The sequence below is a fragment of the Prionailurus viverrinus genome, chromosome C2, assembly GCF_022837055.1.
Source record: "Prionailurus viverrinus isolate Anna chromosome C2, UM_Priviv_1.0, whole genome shotgun sequence".
NCBI lineage: Eukaryota > Metazoa > Chordata > Mammalia > Carnivora > Felidae > Prionailurus > Prionailurus viverrinus.
The window spans coordinates 60,730,446-60,751,461 of NC_062569.1; the positions used below are offsets into that span (position 1 = coordinate 60,730,446).

A 21,016-nucleotide genomic window follows, 5' to 3' on the forward strand; every position below is an offset into this window, starting at 1 on the left:
TCACTCGGCCTAATGTTTCTGAAATTTTTTTCATGTTGTGGTGTTGTGTGTCAGCAGTTTATTCCCTTTTGTTGCTGAGAACTATTCTATTGAATAGATATACCACAATTTGTTTATACATTCATCTTTGAATGGACATTTCATTCTGTCTAGTTTTTGTCTCTTATGGGTAAAGCTGCTATAAATGTTTGTGTACAAGTATGAGATTTCCATTTGCCATCACTTCTTTTATGAGCATGATCTGGAAATTACATGGGTGGCTTCAGTCTTTATCCCATAAAACAGGGCTTAGTCATGTGACCATATGTGACTGCAAAGGAAGCTGGAAAACTAGTCTGTAGCTGGGATGCCAGGTGCCTATCTAAAACTCAGAGTTTCTATTAGCAGTTGAAGAAAGACAAAATGGAAATGTCAGGGATTGACTTCACGTGAAGGGGAGAAGTGAAATCCAACTTCTGGATTTTGGGTGAATGTTGGTCCATTAGCTGACTTAACATGTTAAATTTGAGATGTTAGGTGTCCAAGTGGATGTTCACTATACCATTCTGGTATATTTCCATCAAGGATCAAAGCTGGAAATATAAATTACATTTGGTATAATTTAAAGCAATCAGATGGGATGAGATCATGAGGGAATAAATGTAGGATATAGTTTCCTTACAATGATGCAATGATTTCACAAAGTGTTACCAGAAACCAAGCTAAGTGTAATTATAATGAACCGAATGCTAGTTAGCCTAAAACAAAACAACAAAACATAAAAAAAAAAATTTAACCCCTTTCCCTAATAATATAGTAAACACTTAGGGATTACATTTCTAAGCCTCTCTAAAAGTTGGATGTGTCTTTATGACTAAATTCTTATCGCTCAAGGGAATGTTAATGATAGTGCCCCTACCAGTCTGGATGCCCATTTCCAGACTCTTACAAAAAAAATTAACTTCTGGGGTGCCTCGGTGGCTCAGTCGGTTAAGCATCTGACTCTTAGTTTTGGCTCTGGTCATGATCTCATGGTTTTGTGGGTTTGAGCCCCATGTCAGGCTGTGCACTGGCAGCACAGAACCTGCTTGGGATTCTCATTCTCTCTCTCCCCCCCCCTCCCCCACTCCATGACTTGCACTGTCTCTCTCTCTCTCTCTCTCTCTCTCTCTCTCTCTCTCCCTCTCTCTCTCAAAATAAATAAACTTTAAAAAAGTAACTTCTATCTTATTTAAGCTACTAATGTGATTTTTTAGCAGCCAAGGGTTAACTTATTTATGAAGCATATCCAATAATTTTTTATGCTCAGTTGAACAGATCTCCATTTCCACTTATTTTATTCATTTTTATTGATTTTACCAAAATCTTTTTTATTTTTTGTCATTCCTTACTTAGGTTTAGTTGACAAAAAAAGTTTTAGGTTGCTAGTATTACTAAACTGCTCAAGGAAATAACGATATTATCTCACAGAATATTAATGAACATTTTCTTCATGTACTAGCGATTCTTTCCAGTCATTGCCTCAATTAATTCTTGATGCTAAAGTTTAGAAAAAAGCTAAGGTGGTTGTCCTCATTTCACTGAAGAAAACCGAAGCAGAGATATTAAATTATTTGCCCATAATAGCAAACCAAGTTAGTGGAAAAGGTGGAAGTAAAATGCAATTATCTCACTTCTGTTTTTATTGAACTATTGGATTACAAGTCACAACCAATTAAAAACAGGATACAAGAGCTAAGCAGCATAACCTTTTTATCATGGAGACAGCCCCTAAAAACTGCCTGTTGGCACTTTGTAAAATGTTTTTTACTTTTAAAAAATGTATTTTGCTGACCTTTTTCACTGTTAAGTTTACATATAGATATAGATATAGATATAGATATAGATATAGATGAAAATATGGAAAAATTTTAAATATAGAAAATATTTTCACTGCAAGTTCTACACATATCAAAAGCTGTTTATATCTGGATGTCTTGTCTTCCAGCCCTTTCTCTATCCATAGCACTAACCATTTAACTGTCACATAATTGTGATCAAATATAAATTCAGATGGCATCTCATATATATAGTGTTTCTCAACACAAGTGAAATTCAACAGATATCCATCAGGTGGAGTTGTACTATAACTTAACATTTCAGGGTTTCTCAACTTTTTCGTTTTAACTTTTCCCCCAGCTCTGATAGAGCACATGGCCAAACAACACTTGCTATCTGTAGATTTTTAAAATATTTTATTCCCAATGGAAATTGTTTGGAGATGGCTGACCTGAGAATTATTTTCTTTTCTGATTGCATAAATACAAGCCACATACAAATGGACACAATTTAGGATTTAATAATACTGTCAAAGAATACAGTTGCTTATTTCCCCAAAAATATTCAGACTAATGAGATTAAATAGAAAATAACAAATAACTTGGTTTAAAAAAATGCTGCTCTGTCCTTTCATCTCTCAAACTCATGGGGTTTTTTTTGTTGTTGTTTCTTTTTTTTTGTTTGTTTTTTTATGCTATCAAGAAGAGAGGTAAGGGAAGCCTAGGTGGCTCAGTCCACTGAGCGTCCAACTCTTGATTTCAGTTCAGGTCATGATCTCACAGTTCATGGGATTGAGCCCTGTGTCAGGCTCTGTGTTGACAGCATAGAGCCTGCTTGGTATTCTCTCCCTCCCTCTCTCTATTCCCCTATCCCACTCGTGCTCTCTCTCTCTCTCTCAAAATAAATAAACATTAAAAAAAAATAAGAGAGGTAAAGTATCTGATATTTTAATTCCTCTGAGACAAAATGCTATGTGCCCCAAACACCTTCTTCATTGGTGTTGATCTATTCTTAGAGGTGCCACAGAAAGCTGCCACAAGTTTGACATATACTTAGGGAACTAGCTCCTCAAAAAAAGATTTGCCGCTATACACATAATCAGGTCAAGCTCTTTCCAGCAGTATTTCTGCTGTAACTGTGCATAAATATCCTATAAAGGACCCAATCATAGAAATTCTGATTTTGTCAGTCTGAGGTGGACCTCAAGAATTTGAACATTTTACAAGCACCTGCAATGGATGTTCAATTATCCCTCTAATTTGAGTTTATCCTCTGAAGGGAGACTTAAAAATTTCTTGCTAACTCATTAGGGCTCATTCCCCAACCCTCTCAAAAGTACACCATGAACTCACATCACTTAGAAGAATGGAGGTCAATATTGTGGTGGGAAAATGATGACATATGAGGATGTATAGATTGGACTGGATGGGCATTTTCTTGAGCTCATTAGAAATTACTAAAGTCCTTGGGGCGCCTGGGTGGCACAGTCGGTTAAGCGTCCGACTTCAGCCAGGTCACGATCTCGCGGTCCGTGAGTTCGAGCCCCGCGTCGGGCTCTGGGCTGATGGCTCAGAGCCTGGAGCCTGTTTCCGATTCTGTGTCTCCCTCTCTCTCTGCCCCTCCCCCGTTCATGCTCTGTCTCTCTCTGTCCCAAAAATAAATAAACGTTTAAAAAAAAAAAAAGAAATTACTAAAGTCCTTTTTTTGAGAGGCAATAACATTCTTGAATATTCCACTTTGGCCTCATGCTTTGTATATAATAAGAGTTATCAATTTTGGTACTAGCTGGTTTCACTTCCAATGCTAGTCTTTTTACGCATCAATAAAGTAGTGAATTCTCTTCTGCTGGGTTTACAACAAGAACAGGCAAGATTGCCAGTGTTAGAAGAGTAGCCTGATAGAAAGATCTTAAAGATCATAAAGAACCCTGAGATAAGAATTTGAATCTTAATTCCATATGCAGTAGCTGAGGAAAAAGGGAGGAGGTTCTTAAAATTCAGGACTTTTACATTTGTAAAATATCAGTAATAGTAATTTAACTACTTTATCAGGTTGTAATGAGGTTTGCAAGAGCGCCCATAATAAAAAGACATTGTGAAATGTGAAATGCTTTGAAAATCACAATAACCTTGTTTCTAATGATCCATTTTCACCTGCAAGTCACCATCCAAACGCCACTGGCTATAAAATATGCATATGTAAGAGACTCTTAAAAACTGAGAACTGAGGGTTGATGGGGGGTGGGAGGGAGGGGAGGGTGGGTGATGGGTATTGAGGAGGGCACCTTTTGGGATGAGCACTGGGTGTTGTATAGAAACCAATTTGACAATAAATTTTGTATATTGAAAAAAATATGCATATGAATTGAAGGCTGAGAATCTGTCAAATGCTCACCAATGATCAATTAAGTCAATACTGAACACCCTCTTTGTTCTCAGTGCAATGCTGACTCTGATACAGCCATTAGAGATATGTTCATTGTGGTCCAAGAGATTACAATAGAATTATAGAATATTAGATTTCAGAGACAGACACCTTACAATTGTGTTCCTTGATCATAAAACTCACATGGGATACTTGTTAAAAACTCCAATTTCCTGGTGCCCCGCATCAGATCTACTGACTCAGAATCTCCAAGAGTCCTGAGAATCTGTATTCTATAATAAATGCAAAGATATTGTTATGATCAGAAGAAACCTGGGAAACTGTTTCTAAGAAACTTTTTTTCCAAACTCCTACATGATGAAAGTATCGCTCAGAGAACATCCTTTAACACTGGTTAAGTTCACGTTGTTTTTTTTTTTTTTGTCTTTTTGAAAAAAAAATTTTTTTTGAGAGAGAGAGAGCATTTACATGTGCAGGGGAGGGGTAGAGGGAGAGCAAGAGAGAGAATCTCAAGCAGGCTTCACACTCAGCACAGAGTCTAACACGGGGCTGGATCCTGGGACCCTGGGATCATGACCCGAGCCGAAATCAAGAGTCAGTTGCTCAAACAACTGAGCCACCCAGGTGCCTCAGGTTCACATTTTCAATTCTATTATTGGTATTTCAATCAATAAAGAGTTGGGAAGACAAAGTCGCTTACAAGAAATAGCAGCAAGCACTATAATTGGTGAGTTTTGTAATGATATACATTAACGCTACATGCTGGACACCTTTGCTCAAAGTCATGCTGCAGAGATGTACTTAAAAGATGAAAGTGTCTAATTCCAGGTTAATATTTGGTCTGGCTAGCATGACACTTCTATGTGCTTCCATATTGGTAAATATCAAAAAGCAGGAAGCTTTTTACTTTCTTATTTTTATGACATCAATCAACCTATGTTAGCATTTTTAAAGCACCTGCCATGCTCATGACAGACACTGGAGAAGGGAAGAGGAATAATTACAGGTTAGCTTCCTCCAGTCACATGTGTGAGCCTCCTCAGAGCAGGCACCATGACTCCTTTTTCTCTGTGCCCCCTTTGCTCTGGCACAGAGACAGAACTGCACTTCCTTCCCCAAATCTAGAGGGTAGACGATGGACTTGAGTCACATTGTAAGAGGTTTTGAAAGGGCTGAAAGTCAACACATTGTTTTGGGTGGTCCCCCATTTCCATTCTCTTCCACTCAGCACAGGCTGGGCTGTACTCAGCGACCCTACCGTGTCTCATCGTTCCTTTACCACATGATAGCTAAGTCTAGATCTATGGCCTGGCCTGAGCCACACTCAAGAGGCAACATTAGCCAGCTGTCTCATATCAGGGCACACACTTTCTTGATGTTCTTTGTATCTCTCTTTGATTCTGGCCCACTTTGCCCTTTTGCTCATACATATCCTAAGTCACAAATTTGGAAGAGCTCGTGCAGCAGTGTAGAATCAAGAGAGAAAGCCATGTGGCCCACTCTGGTTTGAGGGTTTGGCTCACTTGACATAAAAGGAGCCTTCTGCATGGCTCACCCCCACCTCCTGGAGTTCTACTTGAAGGCTGGTGTCCAAACCTCAGTGAAAATGAGGTATTCCTTTGTCTTGCTTTACCTCTTTATAGCTTACTCAGGGATTCCCCCAAGAGGAAGTTAGTTGCCAGGGCATGATTTCAGAACTCCTCCCCCTCCTGGAAAAATTTCTGCTTAATAGATCCCACGCTAACCCACACAAAAATACATTTCCTGAATGTAGGTATCCTGGCATGGTGATCCTGGGTCTGTTTGCCCTCAGATCCATTTTCGTTCTCTATTCTGTGCTGTCGTGCAGAACTGACTGCTGATGGATGCATTTCCCTGCCTCTGTGTCAGCCGCTCCCAGCTGTGCTCTATTGCTGAATGTAGAAATAAATGACAATGTAAACAATGTAAAGAAGTCTGGCTACATGGTTATAAGCCAGGGTGATTGGGAGAATCGGGACTACCATGGTGCACAACTCCAGGGGACAGCATTCACTTTGAAGTACGACTGAATGGCATATAAACACAATTGTGCAGAATGTAGCCTCTGTGGCCATTTTCAAGGCATGAGTCAAAAGGCTGTTAGCACTGGCAGAGATAGAAATGAATGGGATCAGAGTTTCATGGATGATAATCTTACAGGCAGAGTGGAATACTAGAAAAAACACTGGATTAAAATCACCAAACTGGGGCGCCTGGGTGGCTCGGTCGGTTGGGCATCCGACTTCGGCTCAGGTCATGATCTCACGGTCTGTGAGTTCGAGCCCTGCGTCAGGCTCTGTGCTGACAGCTCGGAGCCTGGAGCCTGTTTCAGATCCTGTGTTTCCCTCTCTCTCTGTCCCTCCTCTGTTCACGCGCTGTCTCTCTCTGTCCCAAAAATAAATAAACGTTAAAAAAAAATTTTAAAAAAAATCACCCAACCTGCAAGCGCCTGGGTGGTGCAGTTAAGCACCCAAGTCTTGATCTCAGCTCAGGTCATGATCTCACGGTTCATGAGCTGGAGCCCCGCATCAGGCTCTGCACTGATGGTGTGGAGCCTGCTTGGGATTCTGTCTCACCTTCTCACTACCCATACCCCACTTGTGCTTTTTCTCTCTCTCAAAATAAATAAATAAACATAAAAAAAATTTTAACCACCAAAACTGGAACTGTTAATAATATCTAGATGACAGAAGGAAGTCATCACAACGAGTAAAATCACTGAGGAAGAAAGTATGTATAAAAATATAACCTAAGTGCTCTGTCGGTTAAGCGTCAGACTCTTGATTTCAGCTCAGATCCTGCTCTCATGGTTCCTGAGTTCAAGCCCCAGGTTCAGCTCTGCACGGACAGCTGTGGAGCTTCCTTGGGATCCTCTGTCTCCCTCTCTCTCTGCCCCTCCCCTGCTTGCTCTCTACCTCTTTGTCTCTCAAAATAAATAAATAAACATTTAAAAATGTATATAACAACAATCACACTGAACTTGGAGCAAGGCAAATGGGCAGAATAAGCAGGAAAAAAAAGTCAAAGAAATGCAGAAGTAGGAGAGATGAATCATCTGGTGCAATCCTTTGAAAGTCAAGGTAGGAAAAAAGACCAAACGTGTGTACGGGACAGGGTAGGGGTCTTCAGATGATGACACATGAATGCAGTCCCTGGACATTTACCAGTAAAGACACTGTAGGGAGACCATGTGCTTGGCTATGGAGTAAATTCCCTGTTACAGACGGATTTGCCCCATAAAGTACCATAATTAACACTAGGTTGCATGGGCTTGTGATTGACAGCAATGTTGATATTTGTATTTACCTGAAAGCAAAAGGTCTTAGACTTTAGGCTACATAAATATCACCTAGGGACTTGTTAGATATGCTGATCCCTAAGATCAACCTCACAAGGGTCTGATTCAGATTTTCACGAGCCTGCCAACTCAGTGCTACTCGGTGACGAGCTTTGAAGATGAGCACACGTTTCCAAACTATTTGTTATCCTCCTGGAAGAAAGAAGTACTGATAATGAGAATAAGGGACTAGAAACTTCATGAACAATCTGACATTGTTGCAACATCCAAGCCCCCATAATTAGTGGACTTGTCTCATTGCACAGAGCATAGGACAAGAATTTCAGTCCTCTACAGGTTAAGAAAAATAAAAAATAAAAAAGACCTTTCTCCCAAATAGTTTAAGAAGCCCTGACCCAGATAATTCTGATTTATATATTCCATAAACCAAATTTCAAAGAAATATGCTACTAAGTTCCAAGAAAATCTTAATTTGATCACATTTCAAGCATAGTTTATGTGTACAACAAAGGAATATTACTTATATATGTTTATTCATATATTTTATGTTTTTATTTAATATTTATTTTTGAGAGAGAGAGAGAGAGAGAGAGAGAGAGAGCGAGAGCTCAAGCAGGAGAGGGGCAAACAGAAAAGGAGACACAGAATCCTAAGCAGGCTTCAGGCTCCAAGCTGTCAGCACAGAGCCAATGCGGGGCTCGAACTCTCCGAACCATGAGAACGTGACCTGAGCTGAAGTCGGACGTGTAACTGACTGGGCCACCCAGATGGCACCCCTGTATTTATTTTTATATTAAAATGATATCCAAATGAACTGTTATTTTTTTAACGTTTATTTATTTTTGAGAGAGAGACAGAGATAGAGTGTGAGCTGCAGAGGGGCAGAGAGAGAGGGAGACACAGAATCCGAAGCAGGCTCCAGGCTCTGAGCTGTCAGCACAAAGCCTGACGCGGCCTCCAACTCACAGACTGCGAGACCTTGACAGACCGCAAGCCAAAGTCAGATGATTAACCGACTGAGCCACCCAGGCGCCCCCAAATGGACTCTTATACGGTTTCAAATAAGTGGGTAAAATTGGGATCACGACCCTAGAGATTTTTGTTATTTTTTATACTCCAATTTGACTTATTATTAAGAAGTAACAGCTCATTTGATTCTGCTCTGCTTTGTTGAAACTAGTCATGAATGCCTGGGCATGTTATAAATATTTATGCTTTATGAATAAGAGTGTGCAAATGACAAAGTTCTTTCAAAATAAACACAATGATGCTGACACACTAAAGTGTTCAAATTTTTGTCAATGAGCATTTTAATCGGAAAAAATTACATGAACAATTTTTCTTGCCCTTTTCTTGATAAGAGCAAAGGATGATGAAAAACAGATATCACAAATATCTCCAGGAAATTTAAGCCAGCATCACTTGTCTCTGCTTTTCACCGGACTTAAATAAAATATCACAATAATGTCAGATCTGGTTGTTGTTATTGTAGAAGAAAGACCAGGGAGAAAGGCACTGTCCCCCAGTCTCACATGGTAAGCACAACACTGTTTACCGTTTTTTTCCCCTTTCCTAATCATTAAATCCTTGAGTATCTCATTTATAAACATGAAAAATTCAGCGACTTGCTTGCAGAACTGATGAGATATTAGTTAAGCACAAAGATTCTCTGTGGTAGAAATTTGGCTCCTTTCCATCACTGCCTTCTACTTCTCACTTGTGTTCCCTGGTTCCAGTTCCTTTGCATTTTCCAGGGTTTTTTTTTTGTTTTTCCAGCTACCAACTGAATTGCTAAATTCCATTTGGATAAGCAAGAGAATTACCTTAGGTTTGCAAAGATACAAAGTCATGTCATAAAAACTATATGGATGGTCCATAATGCTCTTTGTTGTTTTTTTTTTTAATTTTAGGGAGAAAGAGAGAGAGCACAAGCAGGGGAAAAGGACAGAGGGGAGAGAAAGAGAGGGAGAGGGAGAGCGAGAGAGAGAATATTCTAAGTAGGCTCCATGCTCAGAGCAGAGTCTGGCACAGGGCCTGGTGCCGTGACCCTGAGATCATGATATGAGCCAAAATCAAGAGTCGGAGGCTCAACCCACTGAGCCACCCAGGCACCCCCATAATGCTGTTTTAAAAATAAATAAATTACTCCCTATCCCATGACAAGATCCACGTGCGCACACACTCAACACATTTTCCATGTCAAAAAATTATCAAATATATGTTATTTCCTTATTTTATCTTTCTTGAAACACTGCCCAGTCTCATATATTAATATTTCATTCCCAAATGTAACATGCCAAAGTGAAGAGTTGTGTTGACCAGCAAGAAGTCAGAAGGAAAGAAATGCCCCTGCTTCCAGGAAAACTATTGTTAGTACAGCAGCCAATAAATAAAAGGGAAAGGCAGGAGGGAGCCTTTTATGCAGAGAGAAATGCAGACGATGACAAAACTTATAAGGCTAAGAAAAAACAAATCATCTTTAGGAGAACTTTCCCTAGAAATGGCTTTGCCTTTCAAGAGGAGAAATGCCCTGCTGAGTCAGCAGAGTTTGGTGGTGGGTGTATTGGGGTGGGGAGGGGGGTTGGATCTTATGTGGTTTTCAAAACAGTGAACTCAAACGCCCTGGCAAAAAAAGAAAAAAGGCTGTGTTGCACGTAAGATGAGAATGACTTTAGGCTCAGGAAATTGCAAATTGAGGATGAGGAAAATCAAGCACAAGGGTTGCAGAGAAAAGAAACAAAGCACATTTGGGCTGGTAGCATCCTGATGTAGAGGAGAAACAAATCCACAAAGTTGGCCATGTGCCCATTTCATCCTGGCACTTTGCTTCATGAATGTGCTAGAAGAAGTGGCAAAAAACTGAATGAGCTCTAATTCTCGTTCAGTCGTAGAGCTGTTCAGTCAAGCAAGAGAGCAGATAACCAATATCTACACTGAAAAATTGATTTGTGGCTTCTCAAATTCTTCATTTTGTTTATGTTTCAGAAATGTATGCATGTGTCAGGATGTCCTAGTGGGGTTTTTTTTCCCTTTCAATATTTTATCACAGCGAGAAGAAGTGACTTGACTATAACTGAGAAATGCAAATTAATTTTATCTTGCCATGTAAAATATACTATTGTCAGTCTACAACAAACATAAAAAATAAGATTCTCTGAAGTGGATAACATAGTCAATAAGATGTTTTTACTGTGGGAAATAAAAAGTCCCCAATCCTTCAGAAAAATATTCAGTCTGGATTTTTATGAACTTTAAAATTATAGGCCATAACAAGGATGCATAGAAAGGGCACTCCTCTTACACTACTGGTGGGAATGCAAACCGGTGCAGCAACTCTGGAAAACAGTATGGAGGTTCCTCAAAAAGTTAAAAATGGAATACCCTATGACCCAGCAATTGCACTACTAGGATGCAAAAATACGATTTGAAGGGGCACATGCACCCCGATGTTTGTAGCAGCATTATCAACAATAGCCAAATTATGGAAAGAGCCCAAATGTCCATCAATTGATGAATGGATAAAGAAGATGTGGTTTAGCTTTCCTTTTGCCACTGCGGCTGCACCCATGACTATGCTCAGGCTTCAGAAGAGGCTTGCCTCCAGTGTCCTCCACTGTGGGCAAAAAGCAGGACTGGTTGGACCCCAATGATACCAGTGCAATTGTCAATGCCAAGTCCCATCGTCAGATCCAGAAACTGATCAAAGATGGGTCATCCAGAAGCCTGCAGCCGTCCATTCCTGGGCTCAGTGCTGGAAAAACACTTCCGCCTGCCGGAAGGGCAGGCATATGGGCATTTCTAAAAGAAAAGGCACTGCCAATGTTCAGAAGCCTCAGAAGGTAACCTGATGAAGAGGATGAGAATCTGGGCCAGCCTGCTCAGAAGATACCATGAATCTAAGGTTGACCGCCACATGTATCAGAGTCCATACCTGAAAGTGAAGGGTAACATGTTCAAAAACAAGCAGATTCTCATGGAACACATCCACAAGCTGAAGGCAGACAAGGCTTGCAAGAAGCTTCTGGATGACCAGGCTGAGGCCCACAGATCTAAGACCATGAAAGCACATGAGGGCTGTGAAGAGTGGCTCCAGGCCAAGAAGGAGGAAATCATCAACCCTCTGTGTAAGGAGGAAGAGGAAAACATAGGAGAAGGGGGAAAAACAGGAGAGAGGGAAGCAAACCACAAGAAAGTCTTAACTATGGAGAATAAACTGAGGGTTGATGGAGGGAGGTTGGGGGAATTGGGCTAGATGGGGGATGGGTATTAAGGAGAGCATTTGTTGTAATGAGTCCTGGGCATTGTATGTAAGTGATCAATCACTAAATTCTACTGCTGAAACCAATATTACCTTATATGTTAACTAACTAGGATTTATATTATTTATTTTTTTTAACATTTATACATTTCAGAGAGACAGAGAGAGACGGAGCATGAGTGGAGAAGGGGCAGAGAGAGAGGGAGACACAGAATCCGAGGCAGCCTCCAGGCTCTGAGCTGTCAGCACAGAGCCCGACGTGGGGCTCAAACTCAGGAACTGCGAGATCATGACCTGAGCCCAAGTCAGGCGCTCAACCGACTGAGCCACCCAGGCACCCCATTAACTAACTAGAATTTAAATTAAAAACTTAAGGGGCGCCTGGGTGGCGCAGTCGGTTAAGCGTCCGACTTCAGCCAGGTCACGATCTCGCGGTCCGTGAGTTCGAGCCCCGCGTCGGGCTCTGGGCTGATGGCTCAGAGCCTGGAGCCTGTTTCCGATTCTGTGTCTCCCTCTCTCTCTGCCCCTCCCCCGTTCATGCTCTGTCTCTCTCTGTCCCAAAAATAAATAAACGTTGAAAAAAAATTTATAAATAAAAACTTAAAACAGAGGGGAAAAAACAGAAAGAAAGCAAAATTATAAGTCATAAATTGTAATATATATGTTGTATTAACTAGAAAATATTTTCTACACTTAGTGAATTTATTATGAAATATGTACATATCAATTGTATAAAGATTTAATGAGCATTTATTATCATGACTGGCTGGTATTTACTACAAACCCTTCTTTTTTGGTCTAAGGAACTATGATAGCACGTGAAAGAAGGTTTAATTTTAGATATCTGATAATTGCAAACTTTTAGCAAAATTTGAGAATGTGAGACATCATAAATAAATTTTTCTTATATAGGCAGGGATTATTACAGGCCACCTTGACTTCATTCAAAACCTATAAAGAGGGGCGCCTGGGTGGCTCAGTCGGTTGAGCAGCCGACTTCGGCTCAGGTCACAATCTCGCGGTCCGTGAGTTCGAGCCCCGCGTCGGGCTCTGTGCTGACAGCTCAGAGCCTGGAGCCTGTTTCAGATTCTATGTCTCCCTCTCTCTGACCCTCCCCCGTTCATGCTCTGTCTCTCTCTGTCTCAAAAATAAATAAACATTAAAAAAAAATTTTTTTTTAAAAAAAAACCTATAAAGAAACAGTTAATTGAGAGCCATTGTTCAACTGACGAAAATGAGCAAATCTCAGACATAAGAAAAAGTAGTTTACAGAGATAATCCAAGTAAAAGCAAAAGCTGCTGAAAGTTTAATTAAATCACTACAGCTATTATTCACTCAGTCACTCAATAAATATTTTGTGAATACTTTGTAACAACAAATATTTTGTTAATATCACACAGTGATAATAACTGCCATTTATAGAGTGCCATTATGTGTCAGGCATAGTACATAGGCAGTTTCAGAAAACTTAAGAAATTAGGTAAAGATTTCAAAAATTTTAAGGACAAACCTGGTCCATATTAACCCCAGTCCATCTGAAACTGAAGCCAATGTTCTTTCAACCATACTAAGTTACTTCCTTTTAGTACCTTCTATAGCTTGCACTCTAGGGCTGGAGATGGGGACATAATTAAAATTCCCATACAATGTGGTAAGTGCTCTTAAAGATCAGGAAAGTCTGACTAAAATGAGATTGACTGAGCTGGATGTTGAAGCATAAACTGGAGTTTCCTAGGTAAAGGAAAGGAAGAGAATTTCTTATGATGGGAAAAACAACAACAAAACAAACAACAACAAGAACAACTACAAGAAAACTCCAGCATATTCACGATCAGGGAGGCTATCGAAAATAAGGTATAGTCTCACCAAACTCCACACCCGAAAAACAAATAATCCAGTGAAGAAATGGGCAGAAGACATGAATAGACACTTCTCTAAAGAAGACATCCAGATGGCCAACAGGCACATGAAAAGATGCTCAACGTCACTCCTCATCAGGGAAATACAAATCAAACCCACACTGAGATACCACCTCACACTAGTCAGAGTGGCTAAAATGGACAAATCAGGAGACTATAGATGCTGGAGAGGATGTGGAGAAACGGGAACCCTCTTGCACTGTTGGTGGGAATGCAAACTGGTGCAGCCACTCTGGAAAACACTGTGGAGTTTCCTCAAAAAATTAAAAATAGATCTACCCTATGACCCAGCAATGGCACTGCTAGGAATTTACCCAAGGGATACAGGAGTACTGACGCATAGGGGCACTTGTACCCCAATGTTTATAGCAGCACTTTCAACAATAGCCAAATTATGGAAAGAGCCTAAATGTCCATCAACTGATGAATGGATAAAGAAATTGTGGTTTATATACACAATGGAATAGTATGTGGCAATGAGAAAGAATGAAATCTGGCCATCTGTAGCAATGTGAATGGAACGGAGAGTATTATGCTAAGTGCAATGTTAGGCAGAGAAAGACAGATATCATATGTTTTCACTCTTATGTGGATCCTGAGAAACTTAATAGAAGACCGGGGGGGGAGGGGAAGGGGAAAAATAAAAAAAAGTTACAGAGAGGGAAGGAGGGAAACCATAAGAGACTCTTAAAGACTGAGAACAAAATGAGGGTTGATGAGGGGTGGGGGAGAGGGGAAAGTGGGTGATGGGCATTGAGGAGGACACCTGTTGGGATGAGCATTGGGTGTTGTATGGGAACCAATTTGATAATAAGCCATATATATATATATATATATATATATATATATATATATATATGAAAATATGGTATAGTCAACAAACATGCATTATGTGTCTATTGTGAGGCAGAATCTACACTATTTATTGGCATTAAATGGATAAACAAAATGAGGCCTTGGACTCAAATATTTTACTATCGTATAGAAGGATAGATCCTATAAACAACTAGGTATTCTAAAGAATCACAGCTGACAATATAGGATGATATACAGGAGCCACAAAAGAAAAATTGGTTTCAAAAGAGAAGTTCAGTAAAGACCTCTAAGAGGTAACACTTGAGTAGAGTCTCAAAAAAAATACCTAAAACTTCTCTAGGCACTTTCTGCTTCCAAGTATGACATAGAAAACCTTAGCTCCCATGGAAACATAAAATATATATATATATATATACGGATAATTCAAAAGCCATACTTCTGTGGGACTATCAAAGAACAATGGAAACATGAAAGTCTTGAGGAACTGATTTCCAGAGAAAGATTCCTTCATAAGAGAATAGTGTGTCCTGGGTAGTCTGGATGAAGGGAGAGAAGACAGCTGCTTGAGATCCAGAACTTAACTGGGTGGACACAAAGCCAGCTGAGCTACTGGCAATGGTGGGAAGTTTGGGAGTCTGAAAAACTATCAAGTATAATGATTTGCTCAACACAGCAAGTTATCTGTACCCCCTCCCACATTTACTAAGAAAGATGTAAGTGAAGGCAGGACTGAAAAACAGAAAGAAAACATACCAATCTGTCCCATCTCCCACATTCTCCCTATGCCTGAAATGGAGGAAACCAAAGAAGTTACCTGAAATCCCACATCAAATCCTGGTAAGAACGAAGATACTAGCCCTTCCTTAGGAAACTGAATGTTGGGGCTTGGGCTGACCAGAAGTGAGCTGCAACTCAGTCCCAGTCAAATGAATCCTTGCTGACATGTGAATAATCTCCTCACTATAGCCAACAGTTGAGAGAAGAAATGAAAGTTTCTGGATCAAAAACAAACAAACAAACAAACAAACAAACAATAAACAGTATTACTTTTCAAAAAAAAAGTATTATTTTTCAATTCTCACTTTTCTGAGAAGTAAAGCATAAAAAGAAAAGCAAAGCAAAAAAATACACCAAACAGAAGCATTAGTTGACCTATGGAACAATATCAAGCAGTCAAATATATGTGTAATTGGAGTCCCAGAAGGATAGGAAAGAATTAATGGGGCAGGAAAAAAAAACTTACAAAATAATGACTGAAATGTCTTTTCTTATGATTAAAAGCACATAAACTAGAAACCCATGAAGTTCAGTGAATCGCAAGCAGAAAAAATTCACAGAAAGTTCACCTAGGCATATCACTGTCACACTACTGAAAGCCAAATGTAAAGAGAAAAATTCTAAAAGGAGCCAGAGTAAAATGTGTAACACACACGGAGAAATAACAATCTCATTAGAAGGACTGCAAGGCAGACACAATGGATTGATATCTTTAAGGTACTAAAAGAAAACAACCAAAATATAGTGTCAGCCTAGACTCCTATGTCTAGCAGAAATAGCCTTTAAAAATGAAGGTAAATTGCATATATTTTTAGACAAATAAATAAATAATAAATGAAAGCTGAGAGAATTTGTTGCCATAAAACATGCACTACAAGACATGCTAAAAGTTGTTCTTCGGATTGAAAAAAATGATACCATTTGGAAATTCAGATCCGCAGGAAGACTTGAAGCATGCTAAAAATGATAAGGAGATAAATATGACTCTAATTATTTTTCCTCCTCTGATTTCTTTGAAAGACATCTGCCTACTTAAAGCAAAACAACATTCATATTGTGGGGTGTAAGATGTAATAGTAATATACATAAGAATTATAAAAATGATCAAATGAGGATACTGGAATTATAATTTGGTGAGCTTCCAAATAACATTAATTTAAGATAGAATATGATATGTTAAAGATGTATACCGAGAGCAACTACTTTAAAAAATACAAGATAAAATAAAAATCCAACAGGTTAGATAAAATAGAACACTAAAATATGCTAGATTAATTTAGCAGGAAAGTAAGATCAAAGGAAAAATAGGAAAAACAAATAGAAAATAAAAGTAAGATGTTAAACTTTAAGCAACCATACCAATAGTGGGGCACCTGGGAGGTTCAGTCCATTGAGGTCTGACTTCAGCTCAGGTCATGATCTCAGGGTTCATGACTTAGATTAGTGAGTTCGAGCCCCGCATTGGACTTGCTGTTGTCAGCACAGAGCATGTTTCAGATCCTCTGTCTCTCTCTCTTTCTGCCCCTCCTCCACCCGTGCTCTCTCTCTTAAAAATAAACATTTAAAAAAGTAATGTGTTAAAAAATAAAAACCATACCAATAGTTACATTAAATGTAAATGGAATACACCTGCCAAATAAAAAGTGATAATGTCAGAGGGATTAAAAATGATTACTAATAGTAATTAGTAATAGTTAAGAAAGCAATTACTAATACTAATAATGGTCTCTCTACAAGAATTGCATTTTAAATGCAACATGGATCGTTTGAAAGTAAAAGGATAGAAAAAGACATACCATGTAAACCCCAATCAGAGCAGAGTTAGTATGGTTATATTAATATCTGATAATGTAGGCTCCAAAACAAAGAGTATTACCAAAGATAGAGATTTTCATAATGATAACTAAGTCAACTAATCAAAGAGATCTAATTTGTCTAAATGTGCATGCTTCCAACAATGGAGCCTAAAAGTAAGTGAAGCACAACTTTACAGAAATATACACAAATTCACAGGAGGCTTTAACATTTTTGCAAAAAGAAATGGATGAATTTATAATTTTAGTAGGATATTTCTCAACATCCTTTGGCCAATAATCAATAGAACAACTTTATAATAAGGAAATAATAAGATCAGATTTGCAGTTTCCGCTCTGATGGAATTGTCGAAGAAGTTTTGAAGGAGGCAGAGAGAGAGAGAGAGATTGACTGTTCATTAGTAATTATTACAGTTACCTAGTAAGAGATGATAATGGGCTGAATTCAGAAGAAAGAAGTGGGGTAGAGAAAAGATAATAAACTGGAGATGTATTTAGTTTCTAACATTCATAGAAACTAGTTGGTTCTTGGATGGTTGGTACAGGTAGGAAGTGGCTATAGGAAGACTCCTAGTGGGGCGCCTGGGTGGCGCAGTCGGTTAAGCGTCAGACTTCAGCCAGGTCATGATCTCGCACTCCGTGAGTTCGAGCCCCGCGTCAGGCTCTGGGCTGATGGCTCGGAGCCTGGAGCCTGTTTCCGATTCTGTGTCTCCCTCTCTCTCTGCCCCTCCCCCGTTCATGCTCTGTCTCTCTCTGTCCCAAAAATAAATAAAAACGTTGAAAAAAAATTAAAAAAAAAAAAAAAAAAAAGGAAGACTCCTAGAATCTTCAAGGACTCTTGCTGGGAGACTGGATGGATGCTTTTCATCAAAATAGTGTAAGGAAGAGAATCACAACTGACAAGAAAGGCAAATGAATTCGCTTTGGATACTTTTGCTATCTGTGAGACACTGTGGGAAATGTCCGTAGGCAACTGAATAAAGTCAGAGATAGTCACAGATAGTCAACTGAATAAAGTCAGAGATCGTTAAAGTCAGAGATAGTCATTGACTGATGTCAATGGAATGGTTGAAAGATACCAAGACACAAGTATAAGGCCAACTACAGACCCTTGAACTCTGTGTCAGAAACAGTAGGTAGAGGAAGAGGAAACTGTGATGGAGACAAAGAAGGAAAGGACGGGATAATAATCAGAAAAAAGTATGTCAAGAAAACCAAGGAGAGACATGAATTCAAAAAGAGGATAGTACTCAGGGGAGCTAAATGTTACAAGACAGTGGAGACTGAAGCACATTCCTTGTATTTAGAGAATGGAACATTTCTCCTGACTCTTCAACAGAATGACTTTCATGAAGAAAAGGGATGGAAACCTGATCGTACTGAATTGAAGACTGAATGAGAAGTGCAGGTGAAGAAAAAGTTAATAGAAGTCAATCTTTCAGGGACCTTGACTTTTAAGCTGAATAGGAATTTCTGACTTGAAATCAATAACTGGTGTCACCAATAATTAAAAAGTCTACTACAAGCTATAAGAAAGATGAGCAGGCCCTTTGTTCAATTTAAGTGGCCAATAAACTCTTCCCAACTGGAGTGATTATCATAGTTTCCTTTGTATTATGTTGATTTTTGACCTAAGTGACATCTTCAGAGATAATTAGCCCTTGATACTATGTTGTGATCAACAGCACTGTGTGAAGGGTCTAGAAAAGCGATACATTTATAAAGAAGAATGCAATGATACTTAAAGGTAATTTGGGCAAAAGCCTACTTATTATTTTTCACAACAAAGAGTAGAAAGTTTTAATACACTTTTCTTTATAATTTATACAATGGAGGTACCCTCCAGGGAACTCAGGAGATTGAAAGGGTGTGTGGAAAAGAGGCAAATATTAGGGAAATCTAAACTACAGTGCCATAAATAAGATGTTTCTCCTTAAGACTTTAAGGAGGACTTAAAGAAGGACTTTAAGTTGTGGCAATAAAGAGCCAAATCCCAACTTTATTCTTGAACAGAAGGGGGGAAATGGAAATTGTAAAAGGTGGGAAAATTCTAATTTGGGGTGTGGAATTTGGTATTTAAAAAATAAGAATCTGGGGCACCCGGGTGGCTCAGTCAGTTAACCATCTGCCTTCGGCTCAGGTCACGATCTCACGGTTCGTGGGTTTGAGCCCCACATCAGGCTCTCTGCTGTCGGCACAGAGCCTGCTTCAGATCCAATGTCCCCCCCTCTCTCTCTGCCCCTGCCGACTCAGTGTCTCTCTCTTAAAAATAAATACATTTAAAAAAATAGTAAAAAAAAAAAAAAATAATCTAATTCAAAAGATCAGTTTTCTCCTAGTAGTTTCCGAATGGCCTGACTGCCTAGTGGAACAGGCAAGACAGGCTGTTTTGGTGGAAGCTGCTTCAGTTCACCACCAGGAATGCTTTCCTGTCTGCTAGCTCCGCTCTCAGCCTTGTGTTGTAAGAGGGAACAAAGTCAATGTTTGCTTGGTCTGCTGGGTGGCGCCAGATCATCACATAACTACCGAATCCCAGAAACAACAAGCATTTCAAAAACCTTTAATGAGTAAGTATAAATATATGCCTATAATCTTCATTGTGTAGTTTAAATTTTTCTTAAAAAAATCCAAATAAGGATATCAAAAAGGGGAAAAAAAGTATGAAATCTCTCAAGTGTAAATACATTAATTTAAAATGATTTTTCTGATAACACTAAAACAATTTTACGTAAAGAAACACCCAAAAGTAACGTCCATACCTATATTACTTTTCCAATCGGAAAGGCAAGTATAGGTATAACATGGTTTGCAAAAAGTGAATGTGTGCGTATTATCATTACTGATGTGCTGGCAGACAGCTCTGGGAAAATATTGACCTTGTCCTACTACCTGCTCTGCTTTGTTCCAAGGGGATCCCTCATAGTGTCTCCAAGTTTATCTTAGGCAACTGTAGTCTTGTCTGCACACTCAATTCACAATCAGGCTCAAGTAGTCTGCAGAGTGCTTATTTACCCTCTCCCTGTTAAAAATAGTCCTGCTCTATATCCCATAACTTCAAGATTTTACTAACGCAATAGCTACTGCATTGAAGGGACTATGCAGAAAATGCTGACATTTTTGAATGCTTCTGTAGTAGAGACTGCTAGTTGTCTATCAACATCCATACTCATATTCTTCTATAGTAATCGAGTTCAAACTGGGTATGTGGCTACACAGCTAAGACTACATTTTCCAGCCTCCTTTGCAACTGACTCTGGGATGTGACTTAGTTGTCACCAAGAGAATCTGAGTGGAAGTGGTAAGTGCAATGTCTACTTCATTGGTTTAAAAAAAAATTGCTTGTCCCCAACACGTGTTCTTTTCCCTTGCCTCGAGCCAGAACATGGACTTATCTGCCATTTAGTTTTGCTCATACAGATAATGACATGTCCTAAGAACTGACGGATCTTGTAAAGCCACTATGTTTGGGACCTACATTTTTAATAGCAGCTTAGCCTTTACCTAACTAATATAGATATTAATAGACCAGTGAGTTTTATCTTCCATGTTTGCATTTTTAACACAGGCAGCATAGAGACCTAGTTACTTAATGACAAAGAGCACCTTTCCTACAAGAGTTCCGCAACCTTGGCAAGTCAACCACGTCTGCTACTTTCACAGCACTAATGAGTTGGAAAGCAAAGTCTATGTCTTCCTAGCTCTAGCATTCAGCAAACGTTTTAATACAATAGTGGGTGCAGAGTAGATGTTTAAAAATATTGGAAATAGGGAGGGTTTGCAGCCTCCAAAATCATGTGTCCAAGCAGCCACCTAACCTGCTTACACACAGGGTGAGTCCTGTAAAGGTTAGGCGTTATGAGGACTTACATTGCCACATAGCTGGATGTAAGATCAAGCTTGAAAACAGACCATGTGGCTAATGTTCCCACA

The 21,016-nt window shown here is 39.3% G+C and overlaps 1 pseudogene; it reads left to right on the forward strand.

Annotated features, from left to right (window-relative positions):
• Nucleotides 1-11,067: 11,067 nt before the first annotated feature.
• On the forward strand, nt 11,068-11,642 carry LOC125174451 (60S ribosomal protein L19-like; annotated as a pseudogene).
• Nucleotides 11,643-21,016: the final 9,374 nt, after the last annotated feature.